At 37.0% G+C, this 21,107-nt stretch overlaps 12 non-coding genes across 12 annotated transcripts; all 12 read right to left on the bottom strand.

Moving 5' to 3' along the window:
* Positions 1–1,644: 1,644 nt before the first annotated feature.
* On the bottom strand, positions 1,645–1,717 carry TRNAF-GAA (transfer RNA phenylalanine (anticodon GAA)). Its single transcript has one exon. It is a non-coding gene; the product is annotated as a tRNA-Phe (tRNA).
* Positions 1,718–2,618: 901 nt separating this feature from the next.
* TRNAL-CAA (transfer RNA leucine (anticodon CAA)) lies at positions 2,619–2,701 on the bottom strand. The gene has a single exon. It is a non-coding gene; the product is annotated as a tRNA-Leu (tRNA).
* A 5,575-nt stretch (positions 2,702–8,276) lies between these two features.
* On the bottom strand, positions 8,277–8,359 carry TRNAL-CAG (transfer RNA leucine (anticodon CAG)). Its single transcript has one exon. It is a non-coding gene; the product is annotated as a tRNA-Leu (tRNA).
* Positions 8,360–10,363: 2,004 nt separating this feature from the next.
* Positions 10,364–10,446, bottom strand: TRNAL-CAG (transfer RNA leucine (anticodon CAG)). Its single transcript has one exon. It is a non-coding gene; the product is annotated as a tRNA-Leu (tRNA).
* Positions 10,447–11,485: 1,039 nt separating this feature from the next.
* On the bottom strand, positions 11,486–11,558 carry TRNAF-GAA (transfer RNA phenylalanine (anticodon GAA)). The gene has a single exon. It is a non-coding gene; the product is annotated as a tRNA-Phe (tRNA).
* Positions 11,559–12,457: 899 nt separating this feature from the next.
* TRNAL-CAG (transfer RNA leucine (anticodon CAG)) lies at positions 12,458–12,540 on the bottom strand. The gene has a single exon. It is a non-coding gene; the product is annotated as a tRNA-Leu (tRNA).
* A 1,048-nt stretch (positions 12,541–13,588) lies between these two features.
* Positions 13,589–13,661, bottom strand: TRNAF-GAA (transfer RNA phenylalanine (anticodon GAA)). The gene has a single exon. It is a non-coding gene; the product is annotated as a tRNA-Phe (tRNA).
* An 899-nt stretch (positions 13,662–14,560) lies between these two features.
* Positions 14,561–14,643, bottom strand: TRNAL-CAG (transfer RNA leucine (anticodon CAG)). Its single transcript has one exon. It is a non-coding gene; the product is annotated as a tRNA-Leu (tRNA).
* Positions 14,644–15,682: 1,039 nt separating this feature from the next.
* On the bottom strand, positions 15,683–15,755 carry TRNAF-GAA (transfer RNA phenylalanine (anticodon GAA)). The gene has a single exon. It is a non-coding gene; the product is annotated as a tRNA-Phe (tRNA).
* Positions 15,756–16,654: 899 nt separating this feature from the next.
* On the bottom strand, positions 16,655–16,737 carry TRNAL-CAG (transfer RNA leucine (anticodon CAG)). Its single transcript has one exon. It is a non-coding gene; the product is annotated as a tRNA-Leu (tRNA).
* A 1,048-nt stretch (positions 16,738–17,785) lies between these two features.
* Positions 17,786–17,858, bottom strand: TRNAF-GAA (transfer RNA phenylalanine (anticodon GAA)). Its single transcript has one exon. It is a non-coding gene; the product is annotated as a tRNA-Phe (tRNA).
* Positions 17,859–18,757: 899 nt separating this feature from the next.
* On the bottom strand, positions 18,758–18,840 carry TRNAL-CAG (transfer RNA leucine (anticodon CAG)). The gene has a single exon. It is a non-coding gene; the product is annotated as a tRNA-Leu (tRNA).
* Between the last annotated feature and the right edge of the window lie 2,267 nt (positions 18,841–21,107).

Raw genomic sequence — 21,107 nt, 5'->3', positions numbered from 1 at the left:
TTAACTTTCAATCTTGAAAACGTTTGTCCCAAAATGTGCTGAAACTTAGATGTCAGTATCGCATGCGCATTTCAGACTTTTTATTCTATGATTACCTACTTTTTCAGCTTTTGTTTATTAAGTACTGTTATGGTCTATTGAGGAATGAGGTAAACAAATATGAAATTAGACTTACCTGCAATTCAGTTTATAGAAATCTCCCAGAACAGCCCCATAGGATGTGGAATCTCCGACCTAATAGGGAAAGAGAACACAAAGAGGTGAAATAATCCTCCCCATTCACCGCCCATAGTATTTTTATGGTGCCAAGACAGCTAACATATGCACATAAAACCTATTTCAAAATCCTAGAGTTCCGTTTATAGATGACAATTTCAGATTCACCCCAAAAACTCCCAGGTAGTCATAACTTTGGGATCAGGTTTTTTAAGGATCATTGCTAAGTTTGGTTTGATCCCCATCTAATCAATAACTGAAGGGAATCTGTATAGTTTCATGAAACGAAAAGGTGATGTCAGAAGTGGGATTTGAAGCCACGCCTCCAAGAGAGACTGCGACTTGAACGCAGCGCCTTAGACCGCTCGGCCATCCTGAATTCTTGTGGATTTTGTACCTTAACTCTTTCCAAATTAGTCAGCAGAAATATGACCATCAATTGTCATTGAAAATTATTTTAAAATAATTAATATTACAGTTTTTATTTCTATACATTTGTTTAAACTATTAGTTATCAAGCCTATTTTGAGCTAAAAGGCCAAGCCCCATTTGTTAAAAAATATGACATGTATCACTTTATGCAGTAATAACTCTGGAATGCTTCTACATATCCCCGTAATTCTGAAAGTGTTTTTTGTGACACATTGTACTTTACATTAACTGTAAATTTAGGTCAATAAACTTTTAGTTTTTTTCTGTGAAAATATCTAAAGTTTGCTTAAAATTTTGAAATATTAGTCATTTTTATTCTTTGACTGCTTATACCCTTAAACCAACTTGTCGCAACACACAAAAACATTAATAAATAGCATTTTTCATGTGTGTACTTTTTGTCAGCATTAATTTTCAAACCTCCTTTTATTTTGTTAGGATGTTAGAAATGTTAGATTTCTCACAAAATGCGGTGATGCATCATATTTCTTCAGAAACTACCATTTGGCCACACAGCAGGGCTTTGAAAATAAGAGCACTATTCGGGTTTTGGAATGCAGATTTTGCAAGAATAGTTTGCGGTAAAATTTTCAGAGTACCAAACGTACCAAAACAGCAGAAACCCCCCCCCCCAAAGTGACCCCATTTTAGAAATTACTTCTCACAATGAATTCATATACACCACAGCATTTCATAGTCAAACATACATGGCTGAAATCATTCAGCTAGTGTCTGATACATGATGCCTGTATCAGCTATCCGGTTCCCACTAAATCCTCTTACAGCTTAGTGAAATGGAAATAAACAAAATAGAGGAAAAATTAAAAAAAAAAATAATTTGCTCAAAAGGAAAAGCTCCCATTTCTTATCTTTTCAACATTTTATTTTCTGTAGATAGTTAAGATTTTTAGGCCTTTTTTCATTTTCTTTAAGTCATCAGGCCATGTGCTTTGTTCATTTTCTCCTTAAAATGTAAACAGTGAAGAAAAATTTTGTTGCCGAAACCCGGGATCGAACCAGGGACCTTTAGATCTTCAGTCTAACGCTCTCCCAACTGAGCTATTTTGGCCAAACACAAACAACTTTAGGAGTGTTTGACACTCGGCAAATGTCAAGCGAAACCCCTGAAAATGTATATTTTTATTTTTGCTTTGACTAGTTTTTGCAGCATGATTTCTATTTGAAACTCCTGCCATTTTGTTGTACATGTTTAATAACTTTCATTAACTCTTTGTGAATGAGTAGAAAAAAAATGCAATTTTGACAGATTTTTTTACATTTCCAATTTGACTCTATTCATCACGTTCATTCTAACCCTGTGTTTATGAGACAGGTGATGGTTGCACATAGAACACAATGTGCATGCATAATGTTACATCAAGTTTTATTTGATATTAGATGCAAATAATTGGAGCAAAAAAGGAGACAAAAATTTAGAGAAAATATTTTAATGATTGTTAACTTTCAATCTTGAAAACGTTTGTCCCAAAATGTGCTGAAACTTAGATGTCAGTATCGCATGCGCATTTCAGACTTTTTATTCTATGATTACCTACTTTTTCAGCTTTTGTTTATTAAGTACTGTTATGGTCTATTGAGGAATGAGGTAAACAAATATGAAATTAGACTTACCTGCAATTCAGTTTATAGAAATCTCCCAGAACAGCCCCATAGGATGTGGAATCTCCGACCTAATAGGGAAAGAGAACACAAAGAGGTGAAATAATCCTCCCCATTCACCGCCCATAGTATTTTTTATGGTGCCAAGACAGCTAACATATGCACATAAAACCTATTTCAAAATCCTAGAGTTCCGTTTATAGATGACAATTTCAGATTCACCCCAAAAACTCCCAGGTAGTCATAACTTTGGGATCAGGTTTTTTAAGGATCATTGCTAAGTTTGGTTTGATCCCCATCTAATCAATAACTGAAGGGAATCTGTATAGTTTCATGAAACGAAAAGGTGATGTCAGAAGTGGGATTTGAACCCACGCCTCCAAGAGAGACTGCGACTTGAACGCAGCGCCTTAGACCGCTCGGCCATCCTGAATTCTTGTGGATTTTGTACCTTAACTCTTTCCAAATTAGTCAGCAGAAATATGACCATCAATTGTCATTGAAAATTATTTTAAAATAATTAATATTACAGTTTTTATTTCTATACATTTGTTTAAACTATTAGTTATCAAGCCTATTTTGAGCTAAAAGGCCAAGCCCCATTTGTTAAAAAATATGACATGTATCACTTTATGCAGTAATAACTCTGGAATGCTTCTACATATCCCCGTAATTCTGAAAGTGTTTTTTGTGACACATTGTACTTTACATTAACTGTAAATTTAGGTCAATAAACTTTTAGTTTTTTTCTGTGAAAATATCTAAAGTTTGCTTAAAATTTTGAAATATTAGTCATTTTTATTCTTTGACTGCTTATACCCTTAAACCAACTTGTCGCAACACACAAAAACATTAATAAATAGCATTTTTCATGTGTGTACTTTTTGTCAGCATTAATTTTCAAACCTCCTTTTATTTTGTTAGGATGTTAGAAATGTTAGATTTCTCACAAAATGCGGTGATGCATCATATTTCTTCAGAAACTACCATTTGGCCACACAGCAGGGCTTTGAAAATAAGAGCACTATTCGGGTTTTGGAATGCAGATTTTGCAAGAATAGTTTGCGGTAATATTTTCAGAGTACCAAACGTACCAAAACAGCAGAAACCCCCCCCCAAAGTGACCCCATTTTAGAAATTACTTCTCACAATGAATTCATATACACCACAGCATTTCATAGTCAAACATACATGGCTGAAATCATTCAGCTAGTGTCTGATACATGATGCCTGTATCAGCTATCCGGTTCCCACTAAATCCTCTTACAGCTTAGTGAAATGGAAATAAACAAAATAGAGGAAAAATTAAAAAAAAAAAATAATTTGCTCAAAAGGAAAAGCACCCATTTCTTATCTTTTCAACATTTTATTTTCTGTAGATAGTTAAGATTTTTAGGCCTTTTTTCATTTTCTTTAAGTCATCAGCCCATGTGCTTTGTTCATTTTCTCCTTAAAATGTAAACAGTGAAGAAAAATTATGTTGCCAAAACCAGGGATCGAACCAGGGACCTTTAGATCTTCAGTCTAAAGGTACTGTCACACTAGACGATTTCGCTAGCGATCCGTGAGGTTGCAGCGTCCTCGCTAGCGATATCGTCCAGTGTGACAGGGAGCAGCGATCAGGCCCCTGCTGGGAGATCGCTGGTCGGGGAAGAAAGTCCAGAACTTTATTTCATCGCTGGACTCCCCGTAGACATCGCTGAATCGGCGTGTGTGACACCGATTCAGCGATGTCTTCGCTGGTAACCAGGGTAAACATCGGGTAACTAAGCGCAGGGCCGCGCTTAGTAACCCGATGTTTACCCTGGTTACCATCCTAAAAAGTAAAAAAACAAACACTACATACTTACCTACAGCCGTCTGTCCTCCAGCGCTGTGCTCTGCTCTCCTCCTGCTCTGGCTGTGAGCGTCGGTCAGCCGGAAAGCAGAGCGGTGACGTCACCGCTCTGCTTTCTGGCTGCCCGGTGCTCACAGCCAGACCAGAGAAGCAGAGCGCCGAGGACAGACAGCGATAGGTAAGTATGTAGCGTTTGTTTTTTTACTTTTTAGGATGGTAACCAGGGTAAACATCGGGTTACTAAGCGCGGCCCTGCGCTTAGTTACCCGATGTTTACCCTGGTTACCGGGGACCTCGGGATCGTTGGTCGCTGGAGAGCTGTCTGTGTGACAGCTCTCCAGCGACCAAACAGCGACGCTGCAGCGATCCGGATCGTTGTCGGTATCGCTGCAGCGTCGCTATGTGTGACGGTACCTTAACGCTCTCCCAACTGAGCTATTTCGGCCAAACGCAAACAACTTTAGGAGTGTTTGACACTCGGCAAATGTCAAGCGAAACCCCTGAAAATGTATATTTTTATTTTTGCTTTGACTAGTTTTTGCAGCATGATTTCTATTTGAAACTCCTGCCATTTTGTTGTACATGTTTAATAACTTTCATTAACTCTTTGTGAATGAGTAGAAAAAAATGCAATTTTGACAGATTTTTTCACATTTCCAATGTGACTCTATTCATCACGTTCATTCTAACCCTGTGTTTATGAGACAGGTGATGGTTGCACATAGAACACAATGTGCATGCATAATGTTACATCAAGTTTTATTTGATATTAGATGCAAATAATTGGAGCAAAAAAGGAGACAAAAATTTAGAGAAAATATTTTAATGATTGTTAACTTTCAATGTGAAAACGTTTGTCCCAAAATGTGCTGAAACTTAGATGTCAGTATCGCATGCGCATTTCAGACTTTTTAATCTATGATTACCTACTTTTTCAGCTTTTGTTTATTAAGTACTGTTATGGTCTATTGAGGAATGAGGTAAACAAATATGAAATTAGACTTACCTGCAATTCAGTTTATAGAAATCTCCCAGAACAGCCCCATAGGATGTGGAATCTCCGACCTAATAGGGAAAGAGAACACAAAGAGGTGAAACAATCCTCCCCATTCACCGCCCATAGTATTTTTATGGTGCCAAGACAGCTAACATATGCACATAAAACCTATTTCACAATCCTAGAGTTCCGTTTATAGATGACAATTTCAGATTCACCCCAAATACTCCCAGGTAGTCATAACTTTGGGATCAGGTTTCTTAAGGCCCATTGCTAAGTTTGGTTAAGCCCCATCTAATCAATAACTGAAGGGAATCTGTATAGTTTCATGAAACGAAAAGGTGATGTCAGAAGTGGGATTTGAACCAACGCCTCCAAGAGAGACTGCGACCTGAACGCAGCACCTTAGACCACTCGGCCATTCTGACTTCTTGTGGATTTTGTACCTTAACTCTTTCCAAATTAGTCAGCAGAAATATGACCATCACTTGTCATTGAAAATTATTTTAAAATAATTAATATTACAGTTTTTATTTCTATACATTTGTTTAAACTATTAGTCATCAAGCCTATTTTGAGCTAAAAGGCCAAGCCCCATTTGTTAAAAAATATGACATGTATCACTTTATGCAGTAATAACTCTGGAATGCTTCTACATATCCCCGTAATTCTGAAAGTGTTTTTTGTGACACATTGTACTTTACATTAACTGTAAATTTAGGTCAATAAACTTTTAGTTTTTTTCTGTGAAAATATCTAAAGTTTGCTTAAAATTTTGAAATATTAGTCATTTTTATTCTTTGACTGCTTATACCCTTAAACCAACTTGTCGCAACACACAAAAACATTAATAAATAGCATTTTTCATGTGTGTACTTTTTGTCAGGTTTAATTTTCAAACCTCCTTTTATTTTGTTAGGATGTTAGAAATGTTAAATTTCTCACAAAATGCGGTGATGCATCATATTTCTTCAGAAACTACCATTTGGCCACACAGCAGGGCTTTGAAAATAAGAGCACTATTCGGGTTTTGGAATGCAGATTTTGCAAGAATAGTTTGCGGTAAAATTTTCAGAGTACCAAACGTGCCAAAACAGCAGAACCCCCCCCCCAAAGTGACCCCATTTTAGAAATTACTTCTCACAATGAATTCATATACACCACAGCATTTCATAGTCAAACATACATGGCTGAAATCATTCAGCTAGTGTCTGATACATGATGCCTGTATCAGCTATCCGGTTCCCATTAAATCCTCTTACAGCTTAGTGAAATGGAAATAAACAAAATAGAGGAAAAATTAAAAAAATAAAATAATTTGCTCAAAAGGAAAAGCTCCCATTTCTCATCTTTTCAACATTTTATTTTCTGTAAATAGTTAAGATTTTTAGGCCTTTTTTCATTTTCTTTAAGTCATCAGCCCATGTGCTTTGTTCATTTTCTCCTTAAAATGTAAACAGTGAAGAAAAATTATGTTGCCAAAACCAGGGATCGAACCAGGGACCTTTAGATCTTCAGTCTAAAGGTACTGTCACACTAGACGATTTCGCTAGCGATCCGTGAGGTTGCAGCGTCCTCGCTAGCGATATCGTCCAGTGTGACAGGGAGCAGCGATCAGGCCCCTGCTGGGAGATCGCTGGTCGGGGAAGAAAGTCCAGAACTTTATTTCATCGCTGGACTCCCCGTAGACATCGCTGAATCGGCGTGTGTGACACCGATTCAGCGATGTCTTCGCTGGTAACCAGGGTAAACATCGGGTAACTAAGCGCAGGGCCGCGCTTAGTAACCCGATGTTTACCCTGGTTACCATCCTAAAAAGTAAAAAAACAAACACTACATACTTACCTACAGCCGTCTGTCCTCCAGCGCTGTGCTCTGCTCTCCTCCTGCTCTGGCTGTGAGCGTCGGTCAGCCGGAAAGCAGAGCGGTGACGTCACCGCTCTGCTTTCTGGCTGCCCGGCGCTCACAGCCAGACCAGAGAAGCAGAGCGCCGAGGACAGACAGCGATAGGTAAGTATGTAGCGTTTGTTTTTTTACTTTTTAGGATGGTAACCAGGGTAAACATCGGGTTACTAAGCGCGGCCCTGCGCTTAGTTACCCGATGTTTACCCTGGTTACCGGGGACCTCGGGATCGTTGGTCGCTGGAGAGCTGTCTGTGTGACAGCTCTCCAGCGACCAAACAGCGACGCTGCAGCGATCCGGATCGTTGTCGGTATCGCTGCAGCGTCGCTATGTGTGACGGTACCTTAACGCTCTCCCAACTGAGCTATTTCGGCCAAACGCAAACAACTTTAGGAGTGTTTGACACTCGGCAAATGTCAAGCGAAACCCCTGAAAATGTATATTTTTATTTTTGCTTTGACTAGTTTTTGCAGCATGATTTCTATTTGAAACTCCTGCCATTTTGTTGTACATGTTTAATAACTTTCATTAACTCTTTGTGAATGAGTAGAAAAAAATGCAATTTTGACAGATTTTTTCACATTTCCAATGTGACTCTATTCATCACGTTCATTCTAACCCTGTGTTTATGAGACAGGTGATGGTTGCACATAGAACACAATGTGCATGCATAATGTTACATCAAGTTTTATTTGATATTAGATGCAAATAATTGGAGCAAAAAAGGAGACAAAAATTTAGAGAAAATATTTTAATGATTGTTAACTTTCAATGTGAAAACGTTTGTCCCAAAATGTGCTGAAACTTAGATGTCAGTATCGCATGCGCATTTCAGACTTTTTAATCTATGATTACCTACTTTTTCAGCTTTTGTTTATTAAGTACTGTTATGGTCTATTGAGGAATGAGGTAAACAAATATGAAATTAGACTTACCTGCAATTCAGTTTATAGAAATCTCCCAGAACAGCCCCATAGGATGTGGAATCTCCGACCTAATAGGGAAAGAGAACACAAAGAGGTGAAACAATCCTCCCCATTCACCGCCCATAGTATTTTTATGGTGCCAAGACAGCTAACATATGCACATAAAACCTATTTCACAATCCTAGAGTTCCGTTTATAGATGACAATTTCAGATTCACCCCAAATACTCCCAGGTAGTCATAACTTTGGGATCAGGTTTCTTAAGGCCCATTGCTAAGTTTGGTTAAGCCCCATCTAATCAATAACTGAAGGGAATCTGTATAGTTTCATGAAACGAAAAGGTGATGTCAGAAGTGGGATTTGAACCCACGCCTCCAAGAGAGACTGCGACCTGAACGCAGCGCCTTAGACCACTCGGCCATTCTGACTTCTTGTGGATTTTGTACCTTAACTCTTTCCAAATTAGTCAGCAGAAATATGACCATCAATTGTCATTGAAAATTATTTTAAAATAATTAATATGACAGTTTTTATTTCTATACATTTGTTTAAACTATTAGTCATCAAGCCTATTTTGAGCTAAAAGGCCAAGCCCCATTTGTTAAAAAATAGGACGTATCACTTTATGCAGTAATAACTCTGGAATGCTTCTACATATCCCCGTAATTCTGAAAGTGTTTTTTGTGACACATTGTACTTTACATTAACTGTAAATTTATGTCAATAAACTTTTAGTTTTTTTCTGTGAAAATATCTAAAGTTTGCTTAAAATTGTGAAATATTAGTCATTTTTATTCTTTGACTGCTTATACCCTTAAACCAACTTGTCGCAACACACAAAAACATTAATAAATAGCATTTTTCATGTGTGTACTTTTTGTCAGCTTTAATTTTCAAACCTCCTTTTATTTTGTTAGGATGTTAGAAATGTTAGATTTCTCACAAAATGCGGTGATGCATCATATTTCTTCAGAAACTACCATTTGGCCACACAGCAGGGCTTTGAAAATAAGAGCACTATTCGGGTTTTGGAATGCAGATTTTGCAAGAATAGTTTGCGGTAAAATTTTCAGAGTACCAAACGTACCAAAACAGCAGAACCCCCCCCCAAAGTGACCCCATTTTAGAAATTACTTCTCACAATGAATTCATATACACCACAGCATTTCATAGTCAAACATACATGGCTGAAATCATTCAGCTAGTGTCTGATACATGATGCCTGTATCAGCTATCCGGTTCCCATTAAATCCTCTTACAGCTAAGTGAAATGGAAATAAACAAAATAGAGGAAAAATTAAAAAAATAAAATAATTTGCTCAAAAGGAAAAGCTCCCATTTCTCATCTTTTCAACATTTTATTTTCTGTAAATAGTTAAGATTTTTAGGCCTTTTTTCATTTTCTTTAAGTCATCAGCCCATGTGCTTTGTTCATTTTCTCCTTAAAATGTAAACAGTGAAGAAAAATTATGTTGCCAAAACCCGGGATCTTTAGATCTTCAGTCTAACGCTCTCCCAACTGAGCTATTTCGGCCAAACACAAACAACTTTAGGAGTGTTTGACACTCGGCAAATGTCAAGCGAAACCCCTGAAAATGTATATTTTTATTTTTGCTTTGACTAGTTTTTGCAGCATGATTTCTATTTGAAACTCCTGCCATTTTGTTGTACATGATTAATAACTTTCATTAACTCTTTGTGAATGAGTGGAAAAAAAATGCAATTTTGACAGATTTTTTTACATTTCCAATTTGACTCTATTCATCACGTTCATTCTAACCCTGTGTTTATGAGACAGGTGATGGTTGCACATAAAACACAATGTGCATGCATAATGTTACATCAAGTTTTATTTGATATTAGATGCAAATAATTGAAGCAAAAAAGAGACAAAAATTTAGAGAAAATATTTTAATGATTGTTAACTTTCAATGTGAAAACGTTTGTCCCAAAATGTGCTGAAACTTAGATGTCAGTATCGCATGCGCATTTCAGACTTTTTAATCTATGATTACCTACTTTTTCAGCTTTTGTTTATTAAGTACTGTTATGGTCTATTGAGGAATGAGGTAAACAAATATGAAATTAGACTTACCTGCAATTCAGTTTATAGAAATCTCCCAGAACAGCCCCATAGGATGTGGAATCTCCGACCTAATAGGGAAAGAGAACACAAAGAGGTGAAACAATCCTCCCCATTCACCGCCCATAGTATTTTTATGATGCCAAGACAGCTAACATATGCACATAAAACCTATTTCACAATCCTAGAGTTCCGTTTATAGATGACAATTTCAGATTCACCCCAAAAACTCCCAGGTAGTCATAACTTTGGGATCAGGTTTTTTAAGGCCCATTGCTAAGTTTGGTTTGAGCCCCATCTAATCAATAACTGAAGGGAATCTGTATAGTTTCATGAAACGAAAAGGTGATGTCAGAAGTGGGATTTGACCCCACGCCTCCAAGAGAGACTGCGACCTGAACGCAGCGCCTTAGACCACTCGGCCATTCTGACGTCTTGTGGATTTTGTACCTTAACTCTTTCCAAATTAGTCAGCAGAAATATGACCATCAATTGTCATTGAAAATTATTTTAAAATAATTAATATTACAGTTTTTATTTCTATACATTTGTTTAAACTATTAGTCATCAAGCCTATTTTGAGCTAAAAGGCCAAGCCCCATTTGTTAAAAAATATGACATGTATCAATTTATGCAGTAATAACTCTGGAATGCTTCTACATATTGCCGTAATTCTGAAAGTGTTTTTTGTGACACATTGTACTTTACATTAACTGTAAATTTAGGTCAATAAACTTTTATTTTTTTCTGTGAAAATATCTAAAGTTTGCTTAAAATTTTGAAATATTAGTCAATTTTATTCTTTGACTGCTTATACCCTTAAACCAACTTGTCGCAACACACAAAAACATTAATAAATAGCATTTTTCATGTGTGTACTTTTTGTCAGCATTAATTTTCAAACCTCCTTTTATTTTGTTAGGATGTTAGAAATGTTAGATTTCTCACAAAATGCGGTGATGCATCATATTTCTTCAGAAACTACCATTCGGCCACACAGCAGGGCTTTGAAAATAAGAGCACTATTCGAGTTTTGGAATGCAGATTTTGCAAGAATAGTTTGCGGTAAAATTTTCAGAGTAGCAAACCAGCAGAACCCCCCCCCCCAAAGTGACCCCATTTTAGAAATTACTTCTCACAATGAATTCATATACACCACAGCATTTCATAGTCAAACATACATGGCTGAAATCATTCATCTAGTGTCTGATACATGATGCCTGTATCAGCTATCCGGTTCCCATTAAATCCTCTTACAGCTTAGTGAAATGGAAATAAACAAAATAGAGGAAAAATTAAAAAAAAATAATAATTTGCTTAAAAGGAAAAGCTCAAATTTCTCATCTTTTCAACATTTTATTTTCTGTAGATAGTTAAGATTTTTAGGCCTTTTTTCATTTTCTTTAAGTCATCAGCCCATGTGCTTTGTTCATTTTCTCCTTAAAATGTAAACAGTGAAGAAAAATTATGTTGCCGAAACCCGGGATCGAACCAGGGACCTTTAGATCTTCAGTCTAACGCTCTCCCAACTGAGCTATTTCGGCCAAACACAAATAACTTTAGGAGTGTTTGACACTCGGCAAATGTCAAGCGAAACCCCTGAAAATGTATATTTTTATTTTTGCTTTGACTAGTTTTTGCAGCATGATTTCTATTTGAAACTCCTGCCATTTTGTTGTACATGTTTAATAACTTTCATTAACTCTTTGTGAATGAGTGGAAAAAAAATGCAATTTTGACAGATTTTTTTACATTTCCAATTTGACTCTATTCATCACGTTCATTCTAACCCTGTGTTTATGAGACAGGTGATGGTTGCACATAAAACACAATGTGCATGCATAATGTTACATCAAGTTTTATTTGATATTAGATGCAAATAATTGGAGCAAAAAAGGAGACAAAAATTTTGAGAAAATATTTTAATGATTGTTAACTTTCAATGTGAAAATGTTTGTCCCAAAATGTGCTGAAACTTAGATGTCAGTATCGCATGCGCATTTCAGACTTTTTAATCTATGATTACCTACTTTTTCAGCTTTTGTTTATTAAGTACTGTTATGGTCTATTGAGGAATGAGGTAAACAAATATGAAATTAGACTTACCTGCACTTCAGTTTATAGAAATCTCCCAGAACAGCCCCATAGGATGTGGAATCTCCGACCTAATAGGGAAAGAGAACACAAAGAGGTGAAACAATCCTCCCCATTCACCGCCCATAGTATTTTTATGGTGCCAAGACAGCTAACATATGCACATAAAACCTATTTCACAATCCTAGAGTTCCGTTTATAGATGACAATTTCAGATTCACCCCAAAAACTCCCAGGTAGTCATAACTTTGGGATCAGGTTTTTTAAGGCCCATTGCTAAGTTTGGTTTGAGCCCCATCTAATCATTAACTGAAGGGAATCTGTATAGTTTCATGAAACGAAAAGGTGTTGTCAGAAGTGGGATTTGAACCCACGCCTCCAAGAGAGACTGCGACCTGAACGCAGCGCCTTAGACCGCTCGGCCATCCTGACTTCTTGTGGATTTTGTACCTTAACTCTTTCCAAATTAGTCAGCAGAAATATGACCATCAATTGTCATTGAAAATTATTTTCAAATAATTAATATTACAGTTTTTATTTCTATACATTTGTTTAAACTATTAGTTATCAAGCCTATTTTGAGCTAAAAGGCCAAGCCCCATTTGTTAAAAAATATGACATGTATCACTTTATGCAGTAATAACTCTGGAATGCTTCTACATATCCCCGTAATTCTGAAAGTGTTTTTTGTGACACATTGTACTTTACATTAACTGTAAATTTAGGTCAATAAACTTTTATTTTTTTTCTGTGAAAATATCTAAAGTTTGCTTAAAATTTTGAAATATTAGTCATTTTTGTTCTTTGTCTGCTTATACCCTTAAACCAACTTGTCGCAACACACAAAAACATTAATAAATAGCATTTTTCATGTGTGCATTTTTTTCAGCATTAATTTTCAAACCTCCTTTTATTTTGTTAGGATGTTAGAAATGTTAGATTTCTCACAAAATGCGGTGATGCATCATATTTCTTCAGAAACTACCATTCGGCCACACAGCAGGGCTTTGAAAATAAGAGCACTATTCGGGTTTTGGAATGCAGATTTTGCAAGAATAGTTTGCGGTAAAATTTTCAGAGTACCAAACGTACCAAAACAGCAGAAACCCCCCCCCCAAAGTGACCCCATTTTAGAAATTACTTCTCACAATGAATTCATATACACCACAGCATTTCATAGTCAAACATACATGGCTGAAATCATTCAGCTAGTGTCTGATACATGATGCCTGTATCAGCTATCCGGTTCCCATTAAATCCTCTTACAGCTTAGTGAAATGGAAATAAACAAAATAGAGGAAAAATTAAAAAAAAATAATAATTTGCTCAAAAGGAAAAGCTCAAATTTCTCATCTTTTCAACATTTTATTTTCTGTAGATAGTTAAGATTTTTAGGCCTTTTTTCATTTTCTTTAAGTCATCAGCCCATGTGCTTTGTTGATTTTCTCCTTAAAATGTAAACAGTGAAGAAAAATTATGTTGCCGAAACCCGGGATCAAACCAGGGACCTTTAGATCTTCAGTCTAACGCTCTCCCAACTGAGCTATTTCGGCCAAACACAAACAACTTTAGGAGTGTTTGACACTTGGCAAATGTCAAGCGAAACCCCTGAAAATGTATATTTTTATTTTTGCTTTGACTAGTTTTTGCAGCATGATTTCTATTTGAAACTCCTGCCATTTTGTTGTACATGATTAATAACTTTCATTAACTCTTTGTGAATGAGTGGAAAAAAAATGCAATTTTGACAGATTTTTTTACATTTCCAATTTGACTCTATTCATCACGTTCATTCTAACCCTGTGTTTATGAGACAGGTGATGGTTGCACATAAAACACAATGTGCATGCATAATGTTACATCAAGTTTTATTTGATATTAGATGCAAATAATTGGAGCAAAAAAGGAGACAAAAATTTAGAGAAAATATTTTAATGATTGTTAACTTTCAATGTGAAAACGTTTGTCCCAAAATGTGCTGAAACTTAGATGTCAGTATCGCATGCGCATTTCAGACTTTTTAATCTATGATTACCTACTTTTTCAGCTTTTGTTTATTAAGTACTGTTATGGTCTATTGAGGAATGAGGTAAACAAATATGAAATTAGACTTACCTGCAATTCAGTTTATAGAAATCTCCCAGAACAGCCCCATAGGATGTGGAATCTCCGACCTAATAGGGAAAGAGAACACAAAGAGGTGAAATAATCCTCCCCATTCACCGCCCATAGTATTTTTATGGTGCCAAGACAGCTAACATATGCACATAAAACCTATTGCACAATCCTAGAGTTCCGTTTATAGATGACAATTTCAGATTCACCCCAAAAACTCCCAGGTAGTCATAACTTTGGGATCCGGTTTTTTAAGGCCCATTGCTAAGTTTGGTTTGAGCCCCATCTAATCAATAACTGAAGGGAATCTGTATAGTTTCATGAAACGAAAAGGTGATGTCAGAAGTGGGATTTGACCCCACGCCTCCAAGAGAGACTGCGACCTGAACGCAGCGCCTTAGACCACTCGGCCATTCTGACGTCTTGTGGATTTTGTACCTTAACTCTTTCCAAATTAGTCAGCAGAAATATGACCATCAATTGTCAATGAAAATTATTTTAAAATAATTAATATTACAGTTTTTATTTCTATACATTTGTTTAAACTATTAGTCATCAAGCCTATTTTGAGCTAAAAGGCCAAGCCCCATTTGTTAAAAAATATGACATGTATCAATTTATGCAGTAATAACTCTGGAATGCTTCTACATATTGCCGTAATTCTGAAAGTGTTTTTTGTGACACATTGTACTTTACATTAACTGTAAATTTAGGTCAATAAACTTTTATTTTTTTCTGTGAAAATATCTAAAGTTTGCTTAAAATTTTGAAATATTAGTCAATTTTATTCTTTGACTGCTTATACCCTTAAACCAACTTGTCGCAACACACAAAAACATTAATAAATAGCATTTTTCATGTGTGTACTTTTTGTCAGCATTAATTTTCAAACCTCCTTTTATTTTGTTAGGATGTTAGAAATGTTAGATTTCTCACAAAATGCGGTGATGCATCATATTTCTTCAGAAACTACCATTCGGCCACACAGCAGGGCTTTGAAAATAAGAGCACTATTCGAGTTTTGGAATGCAGATTTTGCAAGAATAGTTTGCAGTAAAATTTTCAGAGTAGCAAACCAGCAGAACCCCCCCCCCCAAAGTGACCCCATTTTAGAAATTACTTCTCACAATGAATTCATATACACCACAGCATTTCATAGTCAAACATACATGGCTGAAATCATTCATCTAGTGTCTGATACATGATGCCTGTATCAGCTATCCGGTTCCCATTAAATCCTCTTACAGCTTAGTGAAATGGAAATAAACAAAATAGAGGAAAAATTAAAAAAAAATAATAATTTGCTTAAAAGGAAAAGCTCAAATTTCTCATCTTTTCAACATTTTATTTTCTGTAGATAGTTAAGATTTTTAGGCCTTTTTTCATTTTCTTTAAGTCATCAGCCCATGTGCTTTGTTCATTTTCTCCTTAAAATGTAAACAGTGAAGAAAAATTATGTTGCCGAAACCCGGGATCGAACCAGGGACCTTTAGATCTTCAGTCTAACGCTCTCCCAACTGAGCTATTTCGGCCAAACACAAATAACTTTAGGAGTGTTTGACACTCGGCAAATGTCAAGCGAAACCCCTGAAAATGTATATTTTTATTTTTGCTTTGACTAGTTTTTGCAGCATGATTTCTATTTGAAACTCCTGCCATTTTGTTGTACATGTTTAATAACTTTCATTAACTCTTTGTGAATGAGTGGAAAAAAAATGCAATTTTGACAGATTTTTTTACATTTCCAATTTGACTCTATTCATCACGTTCATTCTAACCCTGTGTTTATGAGACAGGTGATGGTTGCACATAAAACACAATGTGCATGCATAATGTTACATCAAGTTTTATTTGATATTAGATGCAAATAATTGGAGCAAAAAAGGAGACAAAAATTTTGAGAAAATATTTTAATGATTGTTAACTTTCAATGTGAAAATGTTTGTCCCAAAATGTGCTGAAACTTAGATGTCAGTATCGCATGCGCATTTCAGACTTTTTAATCTATGATTACCTACTTTTTCAGCTTTTGTTTATTAAGTACTGTTATGGTCTATTGAGGAATGAGGTAAACAAATATGAAATTAGACTTACCTGCACTTCAGTTTATAGAAATCTCCCAGAACAGCCCCATAGGATGTGGAATCTCCGACCTAATAGGGAAAGAGAACACAAAGAGGTGAAACAATCCTCCCCATTCACCGCCCATAGTATTTTTATGGTGCCAAGACAGCTAACATATGCACATAAAACCTATTTCACAATCCTAGAGTTCCGTTTATAGATGACAATTTCAGATTCACCCCAAAAACTCCCAGGTAGTCATAACTTTGGGATCAGGTTTTTTAAGGCCCATTGCTAAGTTTGGTTTGAGCCCCATCTAATCATTAACTGAAGGGAATCTGTATAGTTTCATGAAACGAAAAGGTGTTGTCAGAAGTGGGATTTGAACCCACGCCTCCAAGAGAGACTGCGACCTGAACGCAGCGCCTTAGACCGCTCGGCCATCCTGACTTCTTGTGGATTTTGTACCTTAACTCTTTCCAAATTAGTCAGCAGAAATATGACCATCAATTGTCATTGAAAATTATTTTCAAATAATTAATATTACAGTTTTTATTTCTATACATTTGTTTAAACTATTAGTTATCAAGCCTATTTTGAGCTAAAAGGCCAAGCCCCATTTGTTAAAAAATATGACATGTATCACTTTATGCAGTAATAACTCTGGAATGCTTCTACATATCCCCGTAATTCTGAAAGTGTTTTTTGTGACACATTGTACTTTACATTAACTGTAAATTTAGGTCAATAAACTTTTATTTTTTTTCTGTGAAAATATCTAAAGTTTGCTTAAAATTTTGAAATATTAGTCATTTTTGTTCTTTGTCTGCTTATACCCTTAAACCAACTTGTCGCAACACACAAAAACATTAATAAATAGCATTTTTCATGTGTGCATTTTTTTCAGCATTAATTTTCAAACCTCCTTTTATTTTGTTAGGATGTTAGAAATGTTAGATTTCTCACAAAATGCGGTGATGCATCATATTTCTTCAGAAACTACCATTCGGCCACACAGCAGGGCTTTGAAAATAAGAGCACTATTCGGGTTTTGGAATGCAGATTTTGCAAGAATAGTTTGCGGTAAAATTTTCAGAGTACCAAACGTACCAAAACAGCAGAAACCCCCCCCCCAAAGTGACCCCATTTTAGAAATTACTTCTCACAATGAATTCATATACACCACAGCATTTCATAGTCAAACATACATGGCTGAAATCATTCAGCTAGTGTCTGATACATGATGCCTGTATCAGCTATCCGGTTCCCATTAAATCCTCTTACAGCTTAGTGAAATGGAAATAAACAAAATAGAGGAAAAATTAAAAAAAAATAATAATTTGCTCAAAAGGAAAAGCTCAAATTTCTCATCTTTTCAACATTTTATTTTCTGTAGATAGTTAAGATTTTTAGGCCTTTTTTCATTTTCTTTAAGTCATCAGCCCATGTGCTTTGTTGATTTTCTCCTTAAAATGTAAACAGTGAAGAAAAATTATGTTGCCGAAACCCGGGATCAAACCAGGGACCTTTAGATCTTCAGTCTAACGCTCTCCCAACTGAGCTATTTCGGCCAAACACAAACAACTTTAGGAGTGTTTGACACTTGGCAAATGTCAAGCGAAACCCCTGAAAATGTATATTTTTATTTTTGCTTTGACTAGTTTTTGCAGCATGATTTCTATTTGAAACTCCTGCCATTTTGTTGTACATGATTAATAACTTTCATTAACTCTTTGTGAATGAGTGGAAAAAAAATGCAATTTTGACAGATTTTTTTACATTTCCAATTTGACTCTATTCATCACGTTCATTCTAACCCTGTGTTTATGAGACAGGTGATGGTTGCACATAAAACACAATGTGCATGCATAATGTTACATCAAGTTTTATTTGATATTAGATGCAAATAATTGGAGCAAAAAAGGAGACAAAAATTTAGAGAAAATATTTTAATGATTGTTAACTTTCAATGTGAAAACGTTTGTCCCAAAATGTGCTGAAACTTAGATGTCAGTATCGCATGCGCATTTCAGACTTTTTAATCTATGATTACCTACTTTTTCAGCTTTTGTTTATTAAGTACTGTTATGGTCTATTGAGGAATGAGGTAAACAAATATGAAATTAGACTTACCTGCAATTCAGTTTATAGAAATCTCCCAGAACAGCCCCATAGGATGTGGAATCTCCGACCTAATAGGGAAAGAGAACACAAAGAGGTGAAATAATCCTCCCCATTCACCGCCCATAGTATTTTTATGGTGCCAAGACAGCTAACATATGCACATAAAACCTATTGCACAATCCTAGAGTTCCGTTTATAGATGACAATTTCAGATTCACCCCAAAAACTCCCAGGTAGTCATAACTTTGGGATCCGGTTTTTTAAGGCCCATTGCTAAGTTTGGTTTGAGCCCCATCTAATCAATAACTGAAGGGAATCTGTATAGTTTCATGAAACGAAAAGGTGATGTCAGAAGTGGGATTTGACCCCACGCCTCCAAGAGAGACTGCGACCTGAACGCAGCGCCTTAGACCACTCGGCCATTCTGACGTCTTGTGGATTTTGTACCTTAACTCTTTCCAAATTAGTCAGCAGAAATATGACCATCAATTGTCATTGAAAATTATTTTAAAATAATTAATATTACAGTTTTTATTTCTATACATTTGTTTAAACTATTAGTCATCAAGCCTATTTTGAGCTAAAAGGCCAAGCCCCATTTGTTAAAAAATATGACATGTATCAATTTATGCAGTAATAACTCTGGAATGCTTCTACATATTGCCGTAATTCTGAAAGTGTTTTTTGTGACACATTGTACTTTACATTAACTGTAAATTTAGGTCAATAAACTTTTATTTTTTTCTGTGAAAATATCTAAAGTTTGCTTAAAATTTTGAAATATTAGTCAATTTTATTCTTTGACTGCTTATACCCTTAAACCAACTTGTCGCAACACACAAAAACATTAATAAATAGCATTTTTCATGTGTGTACTTTTTGTCAGCATTAATTTTCAAACCTCCTTTTATTTTGTTAGGATGTTAGAAATGTTAGATTTCTCACAAAATGCGGTGATGCATCATATTTCTTCAGAAACTACCATTCGGCCACACAGCAGGGCTTTGAAAATAAGAGCACTATTCGAGTTTTGGAATGCAGATTTTGCAAGAATAGTTTGCGGTAAAATTTTCAGAGTAGCAAACCAGCAGAAACCCCCCCCCCAAAGTGACCCCATTTTAGAAATTACTTCTCACAATGAATTCATATACACCACAGCATTTCATAGTCAAACATACATGGCTGAAATCATTCAGCTAGTGTCTGATACATGATGCCTGTATCCGCTCGGCCATCCTGACTTCTTGTAGATTTTGTACCTTAACTCTTTCCAAATTAGTCAGCAGAAATATGACCATCAATTGTCATTGAAAATTATTTTAACCCCTTCCCGACCCATGACGCCACGTAGGCGTCATGAAAGTCGGTGCCAATCCGACCCATGACGCCTATGTGGCGTCATGGAAAGATCGCGTCCCTGCAGATCCGGTGAAAGGGTTAACTCCCATTTCACCCGATCTGCAGGGACAGGGGGAGTGGTAGTTTAGCCCAGGGGGGGTGACTTCACCCCCTCGTGGCTACGATCGCTCTGATTGGCTGTTGAAAGTGAAACTGCCAATCAGAGCGATTTGTAATATTTCACCTATTATAACGGGTGAAATATTACAATCCAGCCATGGCCGATGCTGCAATATCATCGGCCATGGCTGGAAATACTAATGTGCCCCCACCCCACCGATCGCCCCACCAGCCCCCCGATCTGGCCGGTACACTGCTCCGGCTCCCCTCCATCCAGTGCTCCGCTCCCCCCGTGCTCTTGTCCGCTCCTCCCATGCTCCAATCACCCCCCCGTGCTCCAATCACCCCCCTGCACTCCGATCCACCCCCCGTGCTCCGTTCCAGCCCCCCCGTGCTCCGTTCCAGCCCCCCGTGCTCTGTTCCACGCCCCCCCGTGCTCCGTTCTACGCCTGCCGTGCTTCGATTCCCCCCCGTGCTCCGATCCCCCCCCTGTGGTCCCCCCACCCCATCATACTTACCGATCCTGCCGGGGTCCCGTCAGTCTTCTCCCTGGGCGCCGCCATCTTCCAAAATGGCGGGCGCATGCACAGTGCGCCCGCCGAATCTGCCCGCCGGCAGATTCGTTCCAAAGTGCATTTTGATCACTGAGATAGATTATATCTCAGTGATCAAAATAAAAAAAATAATAAATGACCCCCCCCTTTGTCACCCCCATAGGTAGGGACAATAAAAAAATAAAGAAAATTTTTTTTTCCACTAATGTTAGAATAGGGTTAGGGGTAGGGTTAGGGTTAGGGGTAGGGTTAGGGGTAGGGTTAGGGTTAGGGTTAGGGGTAGGGTTAGGGGTAGGGCTAGGGGTAGGGTTAGGGGTAGGGTTAGGGGTAGGGCTAGGGGTAGGGTTAGGGGTAGGGCTAGGGGTAGGGTTAGGGTTAAGGCTAGGGTTAGGGCTAGGGTTAGGGTTAGGGGTAGGGTTAGGGTTAGGGTTAGGGCTAGGGTTAGGGTTTCGGTATGTGAACACGTATTCTGGTCCTCTGCGGATTTTTCCGCTGCGGATTTGATAAATCCGCAGTGCTAAACCGCTGCGGATTTATGGCAGATTTACCGCGTTTTTTTCTGTGCATTTCACTGCGGTTTTACAATTGCGATTTTCTATTGGAGCAGTTGTAAAACCGCTGCGGAATCCGCACAAAGAAGTGACATGCTGCGGAATGTAAACCGCTGCGTTTCCGTGCAGTTTT

The sequence above is a fragment of the Ranitomeya imitator genome, chromosome 10, assembly GCF_032444005.1.
Source record: "Ranitomeya imitator isolate aRanImi1 chromosome 10, aRanImi1.pri, whole genome shotgun sequence".
NCBI classification, from domain to species: domain Eukaryota; kingdom Metazoa; phylum Chordata; class Amphibia; order Anura; family Dendrobatidae; genus Ranitomeya; species Ranitomeya imitator.
The sequence above is the reverse complement of the archived record's forward strand: the minus strand, read 5'-3'. Positions and strand labels throughout refer to the sequence as shown.